The sequence below is a fragment of the Monodon monoceros genome, unplaced genomic scaffold (genome assembly GCF_005190385.1).
Source record: "Monodon monoceros isolate NGI ecotype Baffin Bay Population unplaced genomic scaffold, NGI_Narwhal_1 Super_Scaffold_10, whole genome shotgun sequence".
In the NCBI taxonomy this organism is placed as follows: domain Eukaryota; kingdom Metazoa; phylum Chordata; class Mammalia; order Artiodactyla; family Monodontidae; genus Monodon; species Monodon monoceros.
Genome location: NW_021703766.1, coordinates 31,964,687 through 31,986,625, shown reverse-complemented (window position 1 = coordinate 31,986,625; position 21,939 = coordinate 31,964,687).

Genomic DNA, 21,939 nt, shown 5'->3' with positions numbered 1-21,939 from the left:
ATGGTGTTGTACATTCTCTGGGTTTGGGCAAATGTAAAATGACTTGTATCCATCATTATAGTATCAAACAGAAAACTTTTACTGCCCTAAAAGTCCCCTGTGTTCTGCCTATTCATCCCTTCCCACCTCCCTATCCCTGGCAACCACTGATCTTTTTACTGTCTCCATACTTTTACCTTTTCCAGAATATCATAGCTGGAAGCACACAATATGTAGCCTTTTCAAATTGGCTCTTTGCACTTACTGATTTGCACTTAAGTTTCCTGCATGTATTTTCATGGCTTGATTATGCGTTTCTTTTTAGCACTAAATAATATTCCATTGTCTGGATGTACCACAGTTTATTTATCCATACATCTACTAAAGGACATCTTAGTTGCTTCCAAGTTTTGGCAATTATGAACCAAGCTGCTGGAAATATTCTTGCGCAGGTTTTTGTGTGAACATAAATTTTCAGTTCCTTTGGGTAAATACTAAGGAATGTGACTGCTGGATCATACGGTAAGAGTATGGTAAGTTTTATAAGAAACCATCAAACTGTCTTCCAAAGTGGCTGTACATTTTACATTCCCAACAGTTATGAATGGGAATTCCTATTGCTCCACATCATTGTTAGTCTTCTGGATTTTGGCCATTCTAACAGGTGTGTAGTGATTGAAATTTCTCTTTTCTTCTAAACAGTCTTTCGTAATAAGCAAAAGGACAATTCCATGTGTACATGTTGGTATTAACTCATTCCATGTCCTTTGACATAAGGGAGATGCCGATTTCAGGATAACGCTGTACATCTCATCTTCCACATTTGTGCAAAAAGGGACAGGACTAGAGCCAACTCACCAGGCCCATATTGTGCAAAAGGCATTCATTCTATTAACCGCTTTGGGTCTCAAAATTTATTCATTCACCCATTAATTCATTCAACTCCCATATATCAAATGCCCACTGTGAGCCAGATTCCTTACTGTTCAACTATTTTTTTAATGATGAATTGAATTTATCTGGTTTTAACACAAGTTCATTGCTAGGCAGATACTTTATTCCTTCCCTTCTCCATTGTCACCATTCTAGCTTTGCAAAATAAGAAACCGGAGGACCTTCAATGGTGGAGGAGTAAGACGTGGAGATCACCTTCCTCCCCACAAATACATCAAAAATACAGCTATGTGTGGAACAGCTCCTACAGAACACCTACTGAACGCTGGCAGAAGACCTCAGACTTCCCAAAAGGCAAGAAACTCCCCACGTACGTGGGTAGGGCAGAAGAAAAAAGAAAAAACAGACACAAAAGAATAGGGATGGGACCTGCACCTCTGGGAGGGAGCTGTGAAAGAGGAAAAGTTTCCACACACTAGGAAGCCCCTTCACTGGCAGAGATGAGGGTGGGCGGGGCAGGGGGGGGAGCTTCGGCGCCACGGAGGAGAGCACAGCCACGGGGGTGCAGAGGGCAAAGCGGAGAGATTCCCACACAAAGGATCAGTGCCGACCAGCACTCCCCGGCCCGAGAGGCTTGTCTGCTCACCCGCCGGGATGGGTGGGGCCTGGGGGCTGAGGCTTGGGCTTTGGAGGTCAGACCCCAGGGAGAGAACTGGGGTTGGTTGCGTGAACACAGCCTGAAGGGGGCTAGTGCGTCACAGATAGCCCGGAGGGAGTCCAGGAAAAAGTCTGGACCTGCCTAAGAGGCAAGAGACCATTGTTTCCGGGAGCACGAGGAGAGGGGATTCAGAGCACGAACCTAAACGAGCTCCAGAGATGGGCGTGAGCCGCGGCTATCAGCACATACTACAGAGACGGGGATGAGACGCTAAGGCTGCTGGTGCAGCCAGCAAGAAGCCTGTGTGCGAGCACAGATCACTATCCACACCTCCCCTCCCAGAAGCCTGTGCAGCCCGCCACTGCCAGGGTCCCGTGATCCAGGGACAACTTCCCTGGGAGAACACACAGCATGCCTCAGGCTGCTGCAATATCACGCCAGCCTCTGCTGCCCACAGGCTCACCCTGTATTCTGTACCCCTCCCGCCGCCCCACCCTCCACCGGCCTGAGTGAGCCAGAGCCCGCTAATCAGCCACTTCTTTAACCCCGTCCTGTCTGGGCGAAAAACAGACGCCAGAGGGCGACCTACACGCAGAGGCGGGGCCACATCCAAAGCAGAACCCCGGGAGCTGTGCGAACAAAGAAGAGAAAAGGAAATCCCTCCCAGCAGCCTCAGGAGCAGCGGATTAAATCTCCACAGTCAACTTGATGTACCCTGCACCTGTGGAATACCTGAACAGTCAACGAATCATCCCAAATTTGAGGCAGTGGACTTTGGTAGCAACTATGGACCTGGGGTTTGCTGTAGGTGACTTGACTAGTCACTGATTTTTATGTTTATCTTAGTTTACTTTTTAGGGCTTGTTATCATTGGAGGATTTATTTATTAGTTTGTTTGCTCTCTTCTCTTTTTTGTCAACACTTTTTTATAATATATTTTAATTTTTTTATTTTAATTATTTTATTTTATTATTTCTCTCTTTTTTTTCTCCCTTTTCTTCTGAGCTGTGTGGCTGACAGGGTCTTGGTGCTCCAGCTGGGTGTCAGGCCTGAGCCTCTGAGGTGGGAGAGCCAAGTTCAGGACACTGGACCACCAGAGACGTCCCAGGCCCACGTAATATCAATTGGCAAGAGCTCTCCCAGGGATCTCCATCACAATGCTAAGACCCAGCTCCACTCAACGACCAGCAAGCTACAGTGCTGGATTCCCCAGGCCAAACAACGAGCAAGACAGGAACACAAACCCACCCATTAGCAGAGAGGCTGCCTAAAATCATAATAAGGCCACAGACACCCCAAAACACACCACCGGACACAGTCCCGCCCACCAGAAAGACAAGATCCAGCCTCATTCACCAGAACACAGGCACCAGTCCCCTCCGCCAGGAAGCCTACACAACCTGCTGAACCAACCTTACCCACTGGGGGCAGACACCAAAAACAATGGGAACTATGAACCTATAGCCTGCAAAAAGCAGACCCCAAACACAGTAAGTTAAGCAAAATAACAAGACAGAGAAATATGCAGCAGATAAAGGAGCAAGGTAAAAACCCACCAGACCAAACAAATGAAGAGAAAACAGGCAGTCTACCTGAAAAAGAATTCAGAGTAATGATAGTAAAGATGATCCAAAATCTGGGTTTTTTTTTGTTCTTCTTTCTCAAATTGCTTTAGGTGTAAGGTTAGGTTGTTTATTTGAGATGTTTCTTGTTTCTTGAGGTAGGATCACATTGCTATAAACTTCCCTCTTAGAACTGCCTTTGCTGCATCCCACAGGTTTTGGGTGTAGGTGTTTTCATTGTCATTTGTTTCTAGGTATTTTTTGATTTCCTCTTTGATTTCTTCAGTGATCACTTGGTTATTTCGTAGCATATTGTTTAGGCACCATGTGTTTGTATTTTTTAGTTTTTTTCCTGTAATTGATATCTAGTCTCATAGTGTTGTGGTCAGAAGAGATACTTGATACGATTTCAATTTTCTTGAATTTAGCAAGGCTTGATTCATGACCCAAGACATGATCTATCCTGGATAATGTTCCCTGAGCACTTGAGAAGAAAGTGTATTCTGCTGTTTTAGGATGGAATGTCCTATAAATATCAGTTAAGTCCATCTTGTCTAATGTGTTAAAGTGTGTTTATTTATTTTCATTTTGGTTGATCTGTCCATTGGTGAAAGTGGGGTGTTAAAGTCCCCTACTATGATTGTGTTACTGTCAATTTCCCCTTTTATGGCTGTTAGCATTTGCCTTATATATTGAGGTGCTCCTATGTTGGGTGCATAAATATTTACAATTGTTACATCTTCTGCTTGGATCGATCCCTTGATCATTATGTAGTGTCCTTCTTTGTCTCTTGTACTAGTCTTTATTTTAAAGTCTATTTTGTCTAATATGAGAACTGCTACTCCAGCTTTCTTTTGATTTCCATTTGCATGGAATATCTTATTCCATCCCCTCACTTTCAATCTGTATGTGCCCCTAGGTCTGAAGTGGGTCTCTTGTAGACAGCATATATACAGGTCTTGGTTTTGTATCCATTCAGCCAGTCTATGTCTTTTGGTTGGAGCATTTAATCCATTTACATTTAAGGTAATTACGAATATGTATGTCCCTATTGCCATTTTCTTAATTGTTTTGGGTTTGTTTTGTAGGTCTTTTCCTTCTCTTGTGTTTCCTGCCTAGAGAAGTTCCTTTAGCATTTGTTGTAAAGCTGGTTTCATGGTGCTGCATTCTCTTAGCTTTTGCTTGTCTGTAAAGGTTTTAATTTCTCCATCAAATCTGAACGAGATCCTTGCTGGGTAGAGTGATCTTGGTTGTACGTCTTTCTCCTTCATCACTTTAAATATGTCCTGCCACTCCCTTCTGGCTTGAAGAGTTTCTCCTGAAAGATCAGCTGTTAACCTTATGGGGATTCCCTTGTGTGTTATTTGTTGCTTTTCCCTTGCTGCTTTTAATATTTTTTCTTTGTATTTAATTTTTGATAGTTTGATTAATATGTGTCTTGGCGTGTTTCTCCTTGGATTTATCCTGTAGGGGACTCTCTGTGCTTCCTGCACTTGACTAATTATTTCCTTTCCCATATTAGGGAAGTTTTCAACTATAATCTCTTCAAATATTTTCTCAGTCCCTTTCTTTTTCTCTTCTTCTTCTGGGACCCCTATAATTCGAATGTTGGTGTGTTTAATGTTGTCCCAGAGGTCTCTGAGAGTGTCCTCAATTCTTTTCATTCTTTATTCTGCTCTGCAGTAGTTATTTCCACTACTTTATCTTCCAGGTCATTTATCTGTTCTTCTGCCTCAGTTATCCTGCTATTGATCCCTTCTAGAGAATTTTTAATTTCATGTATTGTGCTGTTCATCTCTGTTTGTTTGCTCTTTAGTTCTTCTAGGTCCTTGTTAAATATTTCTTGTATTGTGCTGTTCATCTCTGTTTGTTTGCTCTTTAGTTCTTCTAGGTCCTTGTTAAACATTTCTTGTATTTTCTCCATTCTGTTTCCAAGATTTTGGATCATCTTTACTATCATTATTCTGAATTCTTTTTCAGGTAGACTTCCTATTTCCTCTTCATTTGTTAGGTCTGGTGGGGTTTTACCTTGCTCCTTCATCTGCTGTGTTTTTTTCTGTCTTCTCATTTTGCTTAACTTACTGTGTTTGGGGTCCCCTTTTCGCAGGCTGCAGGTTTGTAGTCCCCATTGTTTTTGGTGCCTGTCCACAGTGGCTAAGGTTGGTTCAGTGGGTTGTGTAGGCTTCCTGGTGGAGGGGACTAATGCTTGTGTTCTGGTGGATGAGGCTGGATCTTGTCTTTCTGGTGGGCAGGTCCACATCTGGTGGTGTGTTTTGGGGTGTCTGTGGCCTTATTATGATTTTAGGCAGCCTCTCTGCTAATGGATGGGGTTGTGTTCCCGTCTTGCTAGTTGTTTGGCCTGGGGAATCCAGCACTGTAGCTTGTCGGTCGTTGAATGAAGCTGGGTGTTGGCGCTGAGATGGAGATCTCTGGGAGATTTTCACCGTTTGATATTATGCGGAGCTGGGAGATCTCTTGTGGACCAGTGTCCTGAACTTGGCTCTCCCACCTCAGAGGCACAGCCCTGACTCTTGGCTGGAGCACCAAGAGCCTTTCGTCTACACCGCTCAGAATAAAAGGGAGAAAAAGTAGGTAGACAGAAAGAAAGAGGATAAAAGAAAATAAAGTAAAAGAAAATAAAAAATAATTTTTATGAAAAAATTTTAAAAGTAAAAAAAAAACAAACCAAAAGGAAAAAACCTAACAAAAGAAAAAAACAAAACAGAACCCTAGGACAAATGGTAAAAGCAAAGCTATACAAACAGAATCACACACAGAAGCATACATATTCACACTCACAAAAAGAGAAAAAGGGAAAAAAAAAAATATATATATATCTTTGCTCCCAAAGTCTACCTCCTCAATTTGGGATGATTCGTTGTCTATTCAGGTATTCCACAGATGCAGGTACATCAAGTTGATTGTGGAGATTTAATCCGCTGCTCCTGAGGCTGCTGGTAGAGATTTCCCTTCTCTTCTTTGTTCACACAGCTCTCAGGGTTCAGATTTGGATTTGGACCCGCCTCTGCATGTAGGTCGCCTGAGGGCGTCTGTTCTTCCCTCAGACAGGTCAGGGTTAAAGGAGCAGGTGATTCGGGGGCCCTGGCTCACTCAGGCCGGGGGGAGGGAGGGGTACGGATGCAAGGCGAGCCTGCGGTGGCAGAGGCCGGCATGACATTGCACCAGCCTGAAGTGCACCATGCGTTCTCCCGGGTAAGTTGTCCCTGGATCACGGGACCCTGGCAGTGGCGGGCTGCACAGGCTCCCCAGAAGGGGGGTGTGGATAGTGACCTGTGCTCGCACACAGGCTTCTTGGTGGCGGCAGCAGCAGCCTTAGCGTCTCATGCCCACCTCTGGGGTCCGTGCTGATAGCCGCGGCTCGTGCCCGTCTCTGGAGCTTCTTTAAGAGGCGCTCTTAATCCCCTCTCCTCGTGCACCAGGAAACAAAGAGGCAAGAAAAAGTCTCTTGCCTCTTAGGCAGCTCCAGACCTTTTCCCAGGCTCCCTCCTGGCTAGCTGTGGCGCACTAGCCCCCTTCAGGCTGTGTTCACGCTGCCAACCCCAGTCCTCTCCCTGGGATCCAACCTCCGAAGCCCAAGCCTCAGCTCCGAGCCCACACCCGCCCTGGCGGGTGAGTAGACAAGCCTGTCGGGCTGGTGATTGCCGGTCGGCACCGATCCTCCGTGCGGGAATCTCGCCGCTTTGTCCTCCGCACCCCTGTTGCTGCGCTCTCCTCCGCGGCTCCGAAGCTTCCCCGCTCCGCCACCCGCAGTCTCCGCCCGCGAAGGGGCTTCCTAGTGTGTGGAAACTTTTCCTCTTTCACAGCTCCCTCCCACTGGTGCAGGTCCTGTCCCTATTCTTTTGTCTCTGTTTTTTCTTTTTTTCTTTTGCCCTACCCAGGTACGTGGGGAATTTCTTGCCTTTTGGGAAGTCTGAGGTTTTCTGCCAGCGTTCAGTAGGTGTTCTGTAGGAGCTGTTCCACATGTAGATGTATTTCTGGTGTATTTGTGGAGAGGAAGGTGATCTCTGCGTCTTACTCTTCCGCCATCTTGAAGCTCCTCCCCCATTCTCATATTATACATTTATTTGGTAATGTTTGTCTCCACCACCTGGAATCAAATTCCATGATAAAAGGATGGTATGACTTTGGTCAGTGCCATCCCCCAAGAGTAAAGGACAGTTTCTTGCACAGAATCGGTGCTTGATAAACACTGATCAAATAGAGGACTGTTTTTCACTTATGAGCAGTTCCTAACAGTTAATAAGGTCCCATCACAAATCTGATCTGTGTCCCCAGCATCCCAATGAAGTGCTTGGAAATTGAGGCACTACGAGATTAAGTCAAAGTCACACAGCCAACAAGGAGGAGTCTGGACCCCCACTCAGAGCTTTGGACCCCACAACGCTGGTGGCTTCCCTCAAACATCATCATGTAAGGCCGCCATAATTAAGTCCTACTCAACTTCCAGCACCCCCTCCCAGATACTTCATTAGGTGGGTGTTAATCACAGCCAGACCCCAGGGCCCCCTCTTCGCCCCTTACATGTGCGTCAAAATGTGGCTCTGAGGAATGAACAAGCTGAGCTTGTTGGTCACCATGTGACCAACACATAGAAAAGTGCCCTGCCTTCTTTCACAGGCTTTCCAGCATCAGCATCATTTCAATAAGTGCATTAGAACAATCCCAGGACACTGTATATCGTATTGTCTCATCTCCCTGGAGAAGAATGCCCCCTATTCTTAACCCTGCTTCATTCTCATAGTTCCTCTGCTCAATGGGACGTATTAAGGCAATTTATCACAGATGAATCGGTATCTAAGCAATTAGTCTAATAGGCAGAGACTCACTTTTTTTTTTCAAGCCAACAGATTCAGTGGTCATTTCCTTAATCGGTACTGATTCAGCCCTTTCTGAAGAGTAGGTTGGGGCACTCCTTGAAAACTTCTCAGATTAGAAGAAAAGTCAGAACCACCCCTGACTGAAAAAGGAATTCTAGGATTAGAGGGATGTGTCCATTCTACTCTACCTCCCCTTCCCCCATCAGCCTACAGCTTCTGATGAAGGGTCAATGCCAGAGCTTAGGGAACAAGAAGGTATCGACGGGTCTCCTTGACCAGCTGTCACTGGGGCAGCACTAGAAGGCTGTGGTCCAACTACCCACCCCATCTTTGTTTTTAAATTAGCACCACCCTATAAACTTCTATCACTGTAAAGTTGCACAGCGATTCCCCCTCACATCGTTTCATGGCCTTTGCACAAGGCTCCCACTCAGACATCGCTGTCCTGAGTTCATAGTTGAGGAAAGAGAGATCTGGAGAGAGAAAACATCTTTCCCAAGGATGTAGGGGAGGGGCCAAGGGTGAAAGACGGAGTGTCTTAGTCCGTTCGGGCTGCTATAACAAAATCCCACAGACTGAGTGGCTTATAAACAACAGCAATTTATTTCTGACGGTTCTGGAGGCTGGAACTCTGAGATGAAGGTGCCAGCATGGTCCTAATGCGGTCGCATTCTGGTGAGGGCCCTCTTTCTGGTTCATAGATTGCACTTTCTTGCTGTGTCCTAACATGATATAAGGGGCTAAGGAACTCTGTGGGGTCTCTTTTATAAGGGCACTAATCCCATTAATGAGGGTTCCACTCACATGACCTAATCACTTCTCAAAGGCCCTACCTACTAATACCATCACCTTTGCAGGGTTAAGATCTCAACATATGAATTTTGAGCAGACACAAACATTCAGACCACAGCAGAGAGCGTGAGCTCTGGAATCAGATTGCTAGCATGATTATCCTGGGTCCTATGTTCCCTAGTTCTGTGACCATGGGCTTTTAAGTCATTGGTACTTAAAACCTCCATGCCTTATTTTTTTTTGTCAGCAAAATGGGAATAGTAACAGTATCTAGCTCAAACAAAACGGCAAATATAAAGGGCTCAGTATAGAACCTGGAACACAGAAAGCAGTCAGTAAACATTGGCTTTTGCTGCTGTTATTGTCAGTACTGCGAGTACAGTATTCTCCCTGGGTCACTGGCCCTGAGTAAATGTGGTTGTAGACTTAAAGATCTACATGAATCCAGTCATGAGACAGTCACTTGTCTGAGGGTGTATTGGGTGTGATCCAGTTGAGAGTATTTGTATTTTTACCCTATTTATAATAAAATATGGCCAGAGTTTTCTTGGTGGTGGCTTCTCCATTATTTCTGTGGGACCACCTTATAGGTGATCTCCCCTTCTTATGTGATAGTTGAGAAACTAAACTCTCTGAATCTTAAAACACAGTTTCTTTTCACAGAATTTCTTTCACAGAAAAGCAAAAGAATCCAGTTCTGAGAGAGAGGAGCAGAATCAAGCACGTATTTAACAACTAAACCCCAACTACATGTGCTCTCTCTTTATGTTCAGTAATTCAAAAGCTTGCTCTGTTATATTCTATAGGTTATGGTACTGTGTATACATTTTACATTGACACATCCATATTACTACAGGGTTGTATCACAACACCTTGATTTCTGTGCTTCCTTATTGGGAAATTTACAGCAGTTCCGGGGGTAATTTTGACCATTCACAATTCTCACCCATCTTTGGCACCCAGCTAACCTCTACCTAAAGGTATATCCTATATCCCACTGTTTTTGAAGTGCCATTGTGTTTAGGAAAAGCCATTGCCTCTGAATTCCTGACAAGAGCAAGACAGTGTAGGACGGTTGATGGTTAGTCGTCTTATTTCACAGATGGAAAAAGAGGCCCAGAGAAAAGTTCCCCTCTCCTCCAGCCAGGATGACATAATGAGTGAGTAAAACCAAGAGAGTGCCTAGGTGAGCTGACATGAGAAGAGGGCCAGTGACTCCAACACTCACAAATGGGATACACAAATGGGATACACATTTTCTAGTGTAAATTCTAGAAGGAAACCGGGCAAGGGGGGGAGGTGAGAGAACAAATTGGATGTAATCAGAATCAGATTTAAGATAAACTGTTAATGGTTAATAGGGTCAGCTACCCAAGCAGCAGCCAGACCTGGAATTTTCCACCCTTGCTCCTTACCCAGCATTCACTAGAGACCACAGGTGCATTTGTCCAAGGAACAGTAGTTCAAGGAACCAGTTCCTGGTGCTGCTGAAAGGCAAGGGATGTAACAGGAACCACTTTCCACTCTAAAACGGGCATGCCTTTAAATGAAACACGCCGGAGTAAGGGAGGGACTCAGCTTTAAGAGAGAGATGATGATAATTACAGCAATAAACCATAATAGCCACCTGTCCCCTGATCAGCATTGCCAACAAATATGGAGGGTTAATGGCCAGCACTAAGTAAAGGTCTTTGAATATTACACCTCATTAAATATTCACAACAATCTTTGAGATAAACATGGTAGTAAGTCTTATTTCAGAGATGAGGAAACTGAGAATCCAAGGGGTCAAGATACCGATCTAAGATCACCCAGCTAAGAGAAGAAAGAGTTGCGCATGCAGTGCATTAGCGCTGAAGCACTGTCATGCATTATACCAATACTCCCTTAGAACGCTTACAAATATTTTAAAATTTAACTTGATTTATATTTATTTTGTATGTGCCTCCTAGGTTATAAATCACTTTCAGGGGTGAGCATTCCCATGTCAAAGAGAGGAAAAAATTAAGGAAGATTCAGATCAGTATGTAGAAGAACAGTTCCAAAGGAGTGGGGTGAAAGGGCCAAGAAGTACATGACTTCAGATCCAAGCCCCACATCCTTCTCCTCCCTAAACACACCCACCTCAAGAAGCAGGAAAGGAAGGGTTAGTGTGCAAAGCGGCCTCAGCTGAGGTTTCTTCAGTTAATGTCTGTCTGATATGGAGTGACTACTCCCCTGAGCTGGAGGACAGACAGATAGAAAAGGAGGGAGCAGACAAGATCAGTGGGGTGGGGCTCCCAGACCCAGGTTCTCTGCCCAGGCTCAGCCCCTGACAAGCACCCAGCAGCCAGCCAGCTCCCTGCATGAACTGCCACAAGACAGTGAGCGCACTCTCACATTCTCTGATTCCGCCTCCTGCCCCAAAGTTAATATAAAACCGCCTCACTTGGACATAATTGTACTTCTCCATGGAAATGAGGGATTCCATGTGAACACAGTCACGGCTGCAAAAGCTCTCTTTTTTTAAGCATCATTGACTATCAGGATATTCAAGCCCTGGAGTGGCAATGGAATCCTTGTGGGGAAAACTCAATTAAATCCGCTGCAGAATGCACACAGAACGAGGAGGAGGGAAAAGAAGAAGAGAAGCGGAGGGGGGAGACATTTCTTTTGAATAATAAAGCTCCAGGTTTAAAATTAGAGTGTACAATAACAGCCGTAATTCCTGGAAACCCAGATGGGGAACTAAATACATAATATATCGAGAGGAATTTATTTTCACAGACTTTGAGGATGTAATACAGTTTTTGGCACTTTCACACAGCCTTGGCCAGTGTTTCTGACAAGTGGAAGAGGCTGTTAACCACCTTTTCATGGAAAACATACCTCCATCTCGAGTCAGAGGTTAAGTTATTCTCTGGCCAAAAGAAGCAATCCATCATGCTTCATTACGGGGCAGATCTCACAATGAATAGCATTTGGCAGAGATGGATAACTTAATATGACTCCATCTGGCAGCTCTGTAAACGGATCTGTCATCTCCAAGACTGGTCGAGGTGGTCAGGCGCCACTTGAGGTCCTGAACAAAATTCTGGCCGCTGCAGGGGAGGGAGGAATGTGGCTACTGATTCACACCTGAATAACAACCGCAACACGAAAAACCGCCGAGTGTCTATTTAAGCACCTACTAAGTGTCAGACTGCTGAGTAGAAAGTGTGCAGGTCTTTCAAGTCCTTGGTTAAATTTATTTATTTATTCTTGGCTCTACCACTCACAAATTCCTGATTGTGGGTGGGTAACAAACTCTGTCTCAGTTTCCCTATCAAAATGAGGACAACAGTAACACCTACCGTAGGGTTGTAATGCACACAGAGCCCTTGAGACAGTGACAGGTGTATAGTAAATGCTTAATAAGTGCTAGCAGGGCTCCGACCAAGGTGAGGCAGTCTTCTGGGGTGCAGTGTTGAAGGGGCACTCACTTTCAGGGTCACAAATCAGTGCCTCTGTAAATGTTTTACCCTGGATGTCTCTCTTGCTTCAACCTAGTCCCTGCCCAGATCTCAGGTTCACAGATGTAGAAACAAAGCTCAGGGAAGTGAAGTAACTTGCTGGACCCCACCCAGCCCGGTACATACAGAACCTGGACTCACAATCTGACTGTCCCACTATATATTGTTGTTGTACCACATCACACTGCCTGAAAAGCAGTGTGCAAATGAACTGTTAAGTTCCACAGTTTGGCCAGTGTCGAGCAAAGAAACAATCAGATCAGATGGAAATGCTGGTCTGAATAGGTGGGCTATTCCTGGGGACCCAGACAACAGTAAGAGAGGCCTCTGCTGAGTCTCTTTCAAGACCTAATTTAGGTGCTAAATAATGTAAAACTGCTTCCCCTTGAAAAGTGGCCAGAGTAATGAGAACTGCATCTCACTGGTCAGAGGAAAGAAAAAGAAGAGATACATGATTTTCTAGCAAAACCTTCCTTATCAGCTCTGTCGGGGGAAGGAAAAAAACAAGGCAAATAAATGACAAAAGCAGAGGAACCATTAATCACGCCGTTTGCTGTTGGTCTGCCGGCCCGGCTGCGGGCATGCAACTCACAGGCCACTCTTTGGCAGGAAGGAGCTACGCTCAGCCCAGCTCCAGGCAGGAGAGACAGGTGTGAGTGTGCCTGCAAACCTCGGATCCTCCTTGCAGCTCTGCCACTCTTTCTCTGTGACTTTGTTAACTGGCTAAACTCCGTTGAGTTTCCTAATCTCTAGCACAGGGCATTTCATGCATAGTCTCCGAATTCCTTTCCAGCTCCAAACTCTCCAACCCCCATGAGCACTGAATTACATGAGCCAAAAGAATGCTCTGAAATAGAATCTCCTCTTAAAGTGTCCCTCTATTGTCTGGAAAACTTTCTAGATTCTTTGTATCTGACATCTTGTCACCGTTATTTTTTGTGGTTAATCAGTAAAATAAATAAGTAGACACATTTTAAATTGCTGCAGTGAGAAATTTTATACTTTCAACGTAATTTTCTGAGTGTCTGGAGTAGTGTTGGCAAGTCTTACCTGTGTAGGAGGTTCCCATACTCTAAAGCTTTGTCACAGACATCACTTCTCTTGCCCTTACAACCTCCATTTGGCAATTGAAGAATTGAGATTAGAGTCATGTAATGGCTTCGTTTGTTCATTCATTCATGCATTCCTTCATTCATCCAGCCACTCCGCAAACATTACTGGGGGTCTTCTAGGCAGCAGACTCTGTACAAGGGGCCAGAAACTCAAAAATAGAGTCTATACTCCGATGGAGACAGTGTCGTGAGCACACTGAGAACAAAAATTTTGGATCTCAGTCCAGATCCCGCGATAGCTGGTCATGAGCTCTTTGACCCTGGGGAGCTTATTTTAACCTCTCTGAACCTCAAGTTACTTTTCTATAAAATGGGGATATTATCTACCAGTTGAGAGCAAGTGTGGATTAGATGAGCTAATAATGTAAAGCACCTACCACAAGATCTGGGATACAAGCAACATAAATGGCCGCTTTTATTATGTGCTTCAAGAACATTTTGAGTTGATGGCTGGGCCCAGCATGGAGAATTGCTATTTTTGTCTGATTTTTTGTTTCTTTTTGCAAAGGAAAGATCTCCCATGTGCTGATGGTCTTGTGGCAGCCAAGAGATGGGGAGCAGACCGCCTGCACACTCCACAGCTCTCCGTGGAACTGTGCAGACCGGCTTCCAGTTCGGGCTTGGCAATGAACCTCGGGAATACTCACCAACTCATATTTTAAAAAGGTCCCCTTCCTCCCCGAATCAAAGGAAATGCTATATCCCTTGGCCACACAACCCAAATAATCTCAGCAACTCCCAGTGTGATTCAGATACCCTGCCCAACAAACGGATGTTCCTTCTTCCCCTCCTCATAGCAAGCCCCAGGGTTAGCTCAACCTGGCCAGGAATCCCCAGCCCAACCCATGACAAGCTGCTCGGCCCCAAGAGCCAGGCCTTGAGGCAGCTCAGGGCACCAGCCTAGGGCAGTCTGGAAAAGTCATTGTGGAGGAAATCCCAGACACAAGGCGCCCTGTCCCCATAGTGAGGGGGACACTCACCAGAAGGGATGGCAGGCAATCCCCTCCCGCAATCTGAGCACTGTCGGCATGCAACATGGCACAGAAGGTTTTGTCACCTAGACTGTAATAAACCCCACTTCCTGAGCTCCAAGCCCCTCCAGGCTCTACATCAACCATGCCACCGGGCCCTCCACGTCCCCTGGCTCCGTCAGAGCCCAGTGCAACCATTTGGAGGACTCAGGTGCCACCCACATGTACTAATGAAAAGTGGCCCCCTGGCCACCTTGGAGGACATGGGGGGATGGGTTACAGCTAAGGCAGTGGGTCTCAACCTTGGCTGCCCTCCAGAATCCCCTGGGAGCGTTCACAGTCCTGATGGCCAGGCTGCAGACCAGACCAATTAAACTAGAATCCCTGCGGGTGGGACCCAGGCATCAGTATATATATATATATTTTTTAAGTTGGCCAAATGATTCCAGTGTGCAGTGAAGTTTAAGAAATAGTACTTATGCTGGGCTGGGACTCCAGAGAGCATCCCTTCCTTCCTCTTTTCCTCTCTCTCTCTCCCTCCCTCCCTTGCTTTGTTTTTTCTTCCTACCTCCCGCCCTCCCCACCTCCTTCCTTCACTACTTCCTAAAGCAGCATACTCTGTGGTTAAAGCCCAAGGTTTACAGTCAAACCATTCTCACTTTGAATTCTGGTTTTGCTGCCACTGACTGTGTGAGTCAAAGGCAAAGTACTTCACCCCTCTGAAGTTCAGCGTTCTCATTCTATAAAACGGGAAAAATAAAAGGACTTAACCCAGAGAATCCTCGTGAGGATTACATATCACAGATAAATTGTTTAATGTAGCACCTAGCAATTAGTATGTGCTCAATAAACGTGTGCTATTTTTCTTCTGGTTATTATTGTAATTTCCCAAGAGCTATGCTAGATGCTGAGAATACAAAAGAAACAATACAAGTGTGATGTTCATTCTCACACAACTAACTCTCTTCCCATTCAATCCCTAGGTGGACAGTGGCTCCACATCATTGACCAGGGCAGGGAGGATAGATATTTTTATTTTTCTTCATTATTTAATACATTTTTTATTCTGGCAAAATTTTTTAAAGATATAATGTCCAAATATCCATAGGTTGCAAAGAAGTGGATATTCTAAGACCTGTGACAATACAAAATATTAATGGCTATAGCCATTACATACCGAGCATCCTCAACGTGGCAGGCACAGTTCCATCACGTCACAAGCACGCGGGGGCACCTGCTAGGGAAGTACCGCACTGAACAAGATTCCATCACAGGCTCAGCAGCCAAGATGAGATGATATCACTGATACATTTGGCAGATGAGAACTCCGAGGCTCAGGGTGGTTAACTATTTCACCCAGGGTCACAGAGGTGGATGCAAGCCCAAGTTTGTAAGCTCCACATTGCTCTGCTTTCTGAATGGATGCGGGGTGTGCTGACGAGGGGATTCTGAGTTTTGACTCGAACAAGGAAGACAAAGCAGTTCCTCTAACCTGGAGATCTTTAGGGGAAGGACAGTGCCAAACTGGGGTGAGGGCAGGGTGTTAAGGGACCAGTAGCAGAGGAGGATAAGCATGGCCGTGAAGAGGGAGGGGTTTGGATGAACTCCCTTTCCCCAAGGAGCTGGGGAACCAGTGGAAGCCACCCGGTAGTGAGTAGGCAGTGAGTCCCTTTAAAGTGTCCAAGGCAGATGGAATGTTTCCAATCCATAGAAATCGTGGCCAAGTCCAGTGATCTTGGTGTGTCTCGGTTTCTATATCTGCAGCCTAAAGTTATATCACCAAGTATAGCTCACTGAAACTGAACAGCAAGATACAAGTGGTGAGCAAACACTTTCAAGCATTCTTTAAATGGTTTATGGCTATCGAAGAGGACTTAACTTTACAAAAGGTTCTACTACCCAAAGTCTGAACAGCAATCGGTTTTGGGGGGAAAAGTCCTTAGGAAGCATCACTGAGGCTCCAGCCCAGGCAAGCTGGATACCCTAGGTGTCGGCACACAGACTGTAAGTTTAACTTAAATTCTGCTCTAACTCAAGGCTCTGCCACCTATGATGGTGTAATCTCTCTGGGCCTCAGCTTCCTCATTTATAAATGGAGCTAATCATGTACGTCCCTCAGTGGGTTGCTCTGCGGATGAAATGCTACCATACCTGTTAAACTCTGAGAATGCTACTTCCCACATACTAAACACGAGAATCAGCCGCTGTTGGTAAAGGATGACATGCTGTACTCAGGAACTGCCCCCTCTCGGCCCAGGCCTGGCTGTTGGTAGATTTCCCACTGTAGCCAAGTTCACTTTTGCTCTTCTGCCAGAGCTAGTTACACCTTATTTGTTTTGCAGGGTATTTGTTTTCCAATATTTTTGCTAAGTAGGACAGCTATATCAATGAGGTCTGCTGCTTTATTGGTTGCTAATTGCTGGGGCATAATTGTTGCAATGTTATTTGGTGTTCCCATAATTCTCTGCAGCCAATCAAGGTGGCCAGTTCTCTAATTACAGCCCAGTGGATTCTCAGTCACCAGCATCCAAACACTTAGAGTGCTCAGTTTACAAGAACTCTTTTCAGCACTTTTACAAGAAAGGGCTTAACTGACGAAGGCAAGAAAGTCATGTCAGGAAATAATTTTAAGGATAATTTTGTAAGTATATATGAATATATAAAATAATAAATATTTTATAATTTTAGCAGTGTGTATATTTTTTGAAAGCAGTTTTTAAGATCTGTCTCAAGACCTTTGCACATCCAACTCAGTCTCTAGCTGGACAAGAGTTGGGCTTTGTAATGATCATAATTCTGAGGCCCAGACAGATCTCAATAGGCCTTTGCAAACATCAGACGTTAACTGTACTCAGCCTGGTTTTGGCTGCAAGCATTTGACTGTATTTGAAAGTTTTCTGGAACTTGTAACCCATTATGTCCTTTCTACAAGACAGGGAATCAAAATATTCAATCCACTAAAATCACTGAAGATAATGATAGCCTTAGAAGCACTTTGTGTGCTGCAACATAAAACGTTAAGCTATCATCAGTAGTAAATTCATGATCTTAATCAGATGACATCACTTCTTTCCTTCCATTTTCCTTAAAGTAAATCCACACCTTTTCTTTGACGTCTAAGGCCCTACATGTTCCAGCCCTGCCCACCAACCTCCAGCTCGCTCTCTCCCACCTGCCCCCGCTCCTTCACCCTGCCACAGCCGCCTGGCCTCCTTCCGGCTCCTCAAACACACATCATGGTTCCCAGCTCAGGGCCCTGGCCCTTGCTGTTCTTCCTGCCTACTGCTCTTCCCTCAGCCCTTCCTGTGCTGGTTCCTTCTCAACTGTAGGTCTCACCTCTGGCATTGTCTCCATAGAGAACACTTCCTGAACAGCTAGATGCCCTTCTCAAACTAAGTATCACATGAATTTTGCTTTTACCTTAAACAGCCATTATCACCACCTCGTTTCATCTTGTTAGTTAATTCAATTGTCACTCTGTCCGGCATGTAAGGTTCTGTGAGGACAACCACGGTATCCTCAATACTGGTGACAAAGATGGTCCATAACAGGTACACACAATGAACAGTTGTTTGACAAAGCACATGAAAGAATGAATGAACACCATTTTCTGCTCCTTTATTTCAATCGTTTTCAATCTACTTTTGCTTTATCCAATACACATAATTATACTTATCTATAACTGCCCTATTTTGTATCACCGCAATGTTTTCTGTTATCACCACCACCACTGGTGCTCAATCAACTGCACTTATCGAACAGCCACACAAGTATGTGCAGCAGTGCACCAACTGCTATAGAGGAAAATGAAGACCAGAAGTCATCACCTCTGCTGTCAGTGAGCCTTCGATCTGACTGGTCACAGGAACAAGCAGACTTGACATACATGTGGGCAGAGATGTAGCAGCTTTCGGCAGAGATTCTCGCTTCCTCTCTGTTGTGGACTGAACTGTGAACCCCCAGATTCATATGTTGGAGTCCTAACCCCTAGGATCTCAGAATGTGACTTTTCAAGTGACCGTGAAAGTTAAATGAGGTCCCATGGGTGGGCCCTAATCCCATATGACTTGCATCCTCAGAAGAAGAGGTGTTTAGGACACAGAGGAAAGACCATGTGAAGGACAGGGAGAACACAGACATCTATAAGCGAAGGAGAGAGGTCTCAGAAAAAATCGACTTTACTTAACACCTTGATCTTGGACTTCCAGCCTCTAGAACTGTGAGAAAATAAATGTCCGCTGTTTAAGTCACCAGGACTGTGGTACTTTGTTGTGGCAGCCTGAGCAAACCGACACACTCTCCAATATTCATTTTCCCTTCCTTATGTAAGTAAGTGGCTGAGTGCCTGGCCACCTAGGGGACTGCATTTCCTAGCCTACCCTGCAGATACATGTCGCCATGTGACTAATGAGCTACGAGCAGAAGTGCCACGTGACCCTGGCTCTACCCCAACTCCCTCACCCTTCAGAGCCCACTGATCACATAAGTTCAAGGAGGCAGCTGGTTGAAAAGTAAGGAAAGAGAAGAAGACACAAAGAGGTAGGGGTGAGGGCAGACTCCTCTGGATGGCAGTCTACACAAAGGCCTCTCCAACCAAAGCTCGTCTCTTCACAATCCCCACCTGAATTGTGTTGCATTGCTATCCTGGCCCGCGTGGAAATCCACCAAATAGCAGTTTCCAAAAAATCCTGTAAGCATCTGTGGCAGGACCACGAGACATCAGCCATTTACGCCTTAGCGCTTTTAAGTTCTAGATGAGGAAGATGCCTGAGGAGAGGGAGGCTTTATTGTGGAGCAGGCAAGTGGGGTTGAGGTCCTCTACTGAGTTTCTGACAGTGAATGGGTCCTCAAAAGTGGGAGAAGAGCTCAGTAAGAAAGGCAGAAGAAGAGTCAAAAGCAAACTCACCTTATTTAAAAGTTCCTTTCGGGGCTAGACTAGACTGTACTAGGATGAAGAGCAAAGACTCCCTCCTGCCTCATTCCCAGAAGGGAAACGTCATAATTGTACACTTGATGCTACCTTTGGCTACAACACACGATAAACTGGTTTTGAGGCGCCTCCATGAAAACCTACCCACTATTTTTCACATGATACTTATGGATCCCCCCGCCCAAAGAAAATGCATTCCGAATTCCCAAGAATCAAACCAGGTATTAGATTTTGGAACAACTTACTTGAAAGTACAGGATACTAAGCAATTTTGCCAACCAAACGGCAGAGAATGAGCCCAAGCTCAAAGAGCATATAGAGCACCAACAGTGAAGTTCACTGAAAAAAACAAATTATTTCATGGATGTGGATTTCAATAAATCCTTTGTTGTGGCACCAAACACACCCCAAGGTACGTCCTGTTTTCACGCCGTAAAGGCTGGCATTTTCTAAACGCAGACCCCTTCATTTGCTCCTGTGAGCCTGCCCCAGTCATGTGTCTGGGACTCATGGGATGCTCTGGATTTGGGGGAAAGCTTCAGGTAGAGATTCTGTCAAAGATAAATGGCCAGGCCCGGCGAGCAGCACTGAGCTGGAAGGAAGCCTGGGATGCAGCGCCATGAATCAGCGAGTTCCCTCAGGAGGAGAGCCAGTCTGCTTATTATACTCACCTTGTCATCGATCGAAACCATACAGACATCAGGCCTCGCCCCACAGGCGGTCAAAGCAGCAGTTTCCAATTTATCTGCAGCAAGTTAAACCCTGGAAAATCCAAAGTACAGGGGCTCAAAGTACAGGGGTCATGAGCCACCCTTGCCTACAGCACCTTGGGTGGGAAACGGGAGGCACCCGAGTGTCTGTGTGATTCCCAACCGGGACAAGAGAGAAGTGGGTGCCCTGAGGGTCATCTCTCCTTACCACTGTGTGTAAATAGCTTACTCTGTACTGTTTAGGCAAAAATATAACACCATAATGTATATTTAGTATGATTACAATTTTATTATATCATATATAACTTTGATAGTGCACATACCAACCTGTTAATAAAAGTTACCCTTTGTTTTGCCATTACGGGCAATTTTTAGGTGCTTTTTACATAGGTTTTTATCTTTTAATTTTTCTGTGTTATGTGCTTACTATTTTTATAACAAGTAAAAAATAAAACCTAAAAGTGAAACACGACCTTTCCTTCTACTGTGCCCCCATGTTGCTTGGCTGCCTTACTGTAAAGAGTCCTCAAGATCTGTCAATATAATGCCCTTGAAATGCAATACTCCCAAGTGTAAGGGCCACTAACGGAGGAGAAGCCAGCCCACTGTCACCACTACTCATTTGGAATCCTTCCTTTCTAACAGGAGCAAAACGTGACACTACCAGGTCTGCAGTTCAGTTCATGGCATTTTGCCTTCCACCTCCTACAATAAAGTAAAAATCTCAGTCACTCTAGGTACCGTCATGTTTCATTTCACAAAACCTGCCCTTCTTCTCCACCTTTGCACAGGGCATCCCTGCCAGCCCTCCTATCCGGAACCCAGAAGTTAGCTTCCCAGCTAGATTTTCCCCTGAAAGGTTTTGGTCTACACATTGGGCCAAATAATAAGATTCTTGCTTTGGCTAGGGCAATGCCTGGTGTGGCCAGTTCAGCTCAGAGAGGTTTTCTTTGCTGCTTGTGGATAAACCCATGACAGCACTGTGGAGCATCCCGCTTCTGTACCTAAGGTAGGCTTAAGGTGCAGTTCAGGTATCCAAGTGTGGTGACACATGCACAGGTATGCAGTGTCACGAATGAAGTGTAACACCATAGCCAAAGCTGGCCATGCACACACCAAAAGGGTCTTCACCCAGGAGACACGAGAGCTTCCTGTAAAAATAATAATCTCTCCCTGACGCTTGTACCATTAGAACTTCTCCCCCTTGAGATAAGCATCACTTTCCCCTTTTAAAGTACAATTATAGTTACATGTCAATGAGTGTGGAAGGATTAAGCTGGAAAGTCTCAGCAAGGCAGTTAACCATGAACCTTAACCACTGCATCTGAGCTGACACATGTGATAGTGAAAAAGAGAAAACAACCAGAGAATAACTTCTGAGTAATGGGAGAGAAGCCTTCAAGCCCCATTCAGGTTGGAAGAGATCTTTTCCTTCACCTAAAATCAGTCAGGGTTATAAAAATCCCACCCCTTAAACCAGGGCAGAGCAGAACATGCCTTGTCTATTCTTTTAAAGACATTCCTAGATTCCATGCAGACTGATGGAGAGCCAGAGCCCCAGTACTTCCAGGCTTTTAAGGATTCATAAAACAGCAAATAAGCCACAGAAAGGGAAGTGAAGGAGCATCTAGGCCAGTGGATCTGAAACTTGAATGTGCATTAGAATCACCGGGAGGCTTCTTAACACAGATTCCTGGACTCAACTCCCAGAGTTTCTGATTCGGAGGGAGGAGTGGGCCTCACCTTGGTTTTGCTTGGCTTTCTAAGGTAGGACAAAGGGAGATGGAGGAAGATACTTCCTAGGCAGGTAAGAACACCAGGACCGTTTCTGCCCATCAGCCATTGGAGAGAAGTTTCTCCCAGAGCAGAAGTAATCTTAGCAAGGCCATGCCATGAGGAAGAGTAGCCAGCAGCCTCTCTTCTTCTCCCAAGATGGCACCATGCCGTAGCACTGCACCAGTCAGGAAAGGCTATCAGTGGCTTAACACAACAAAGTTTATTT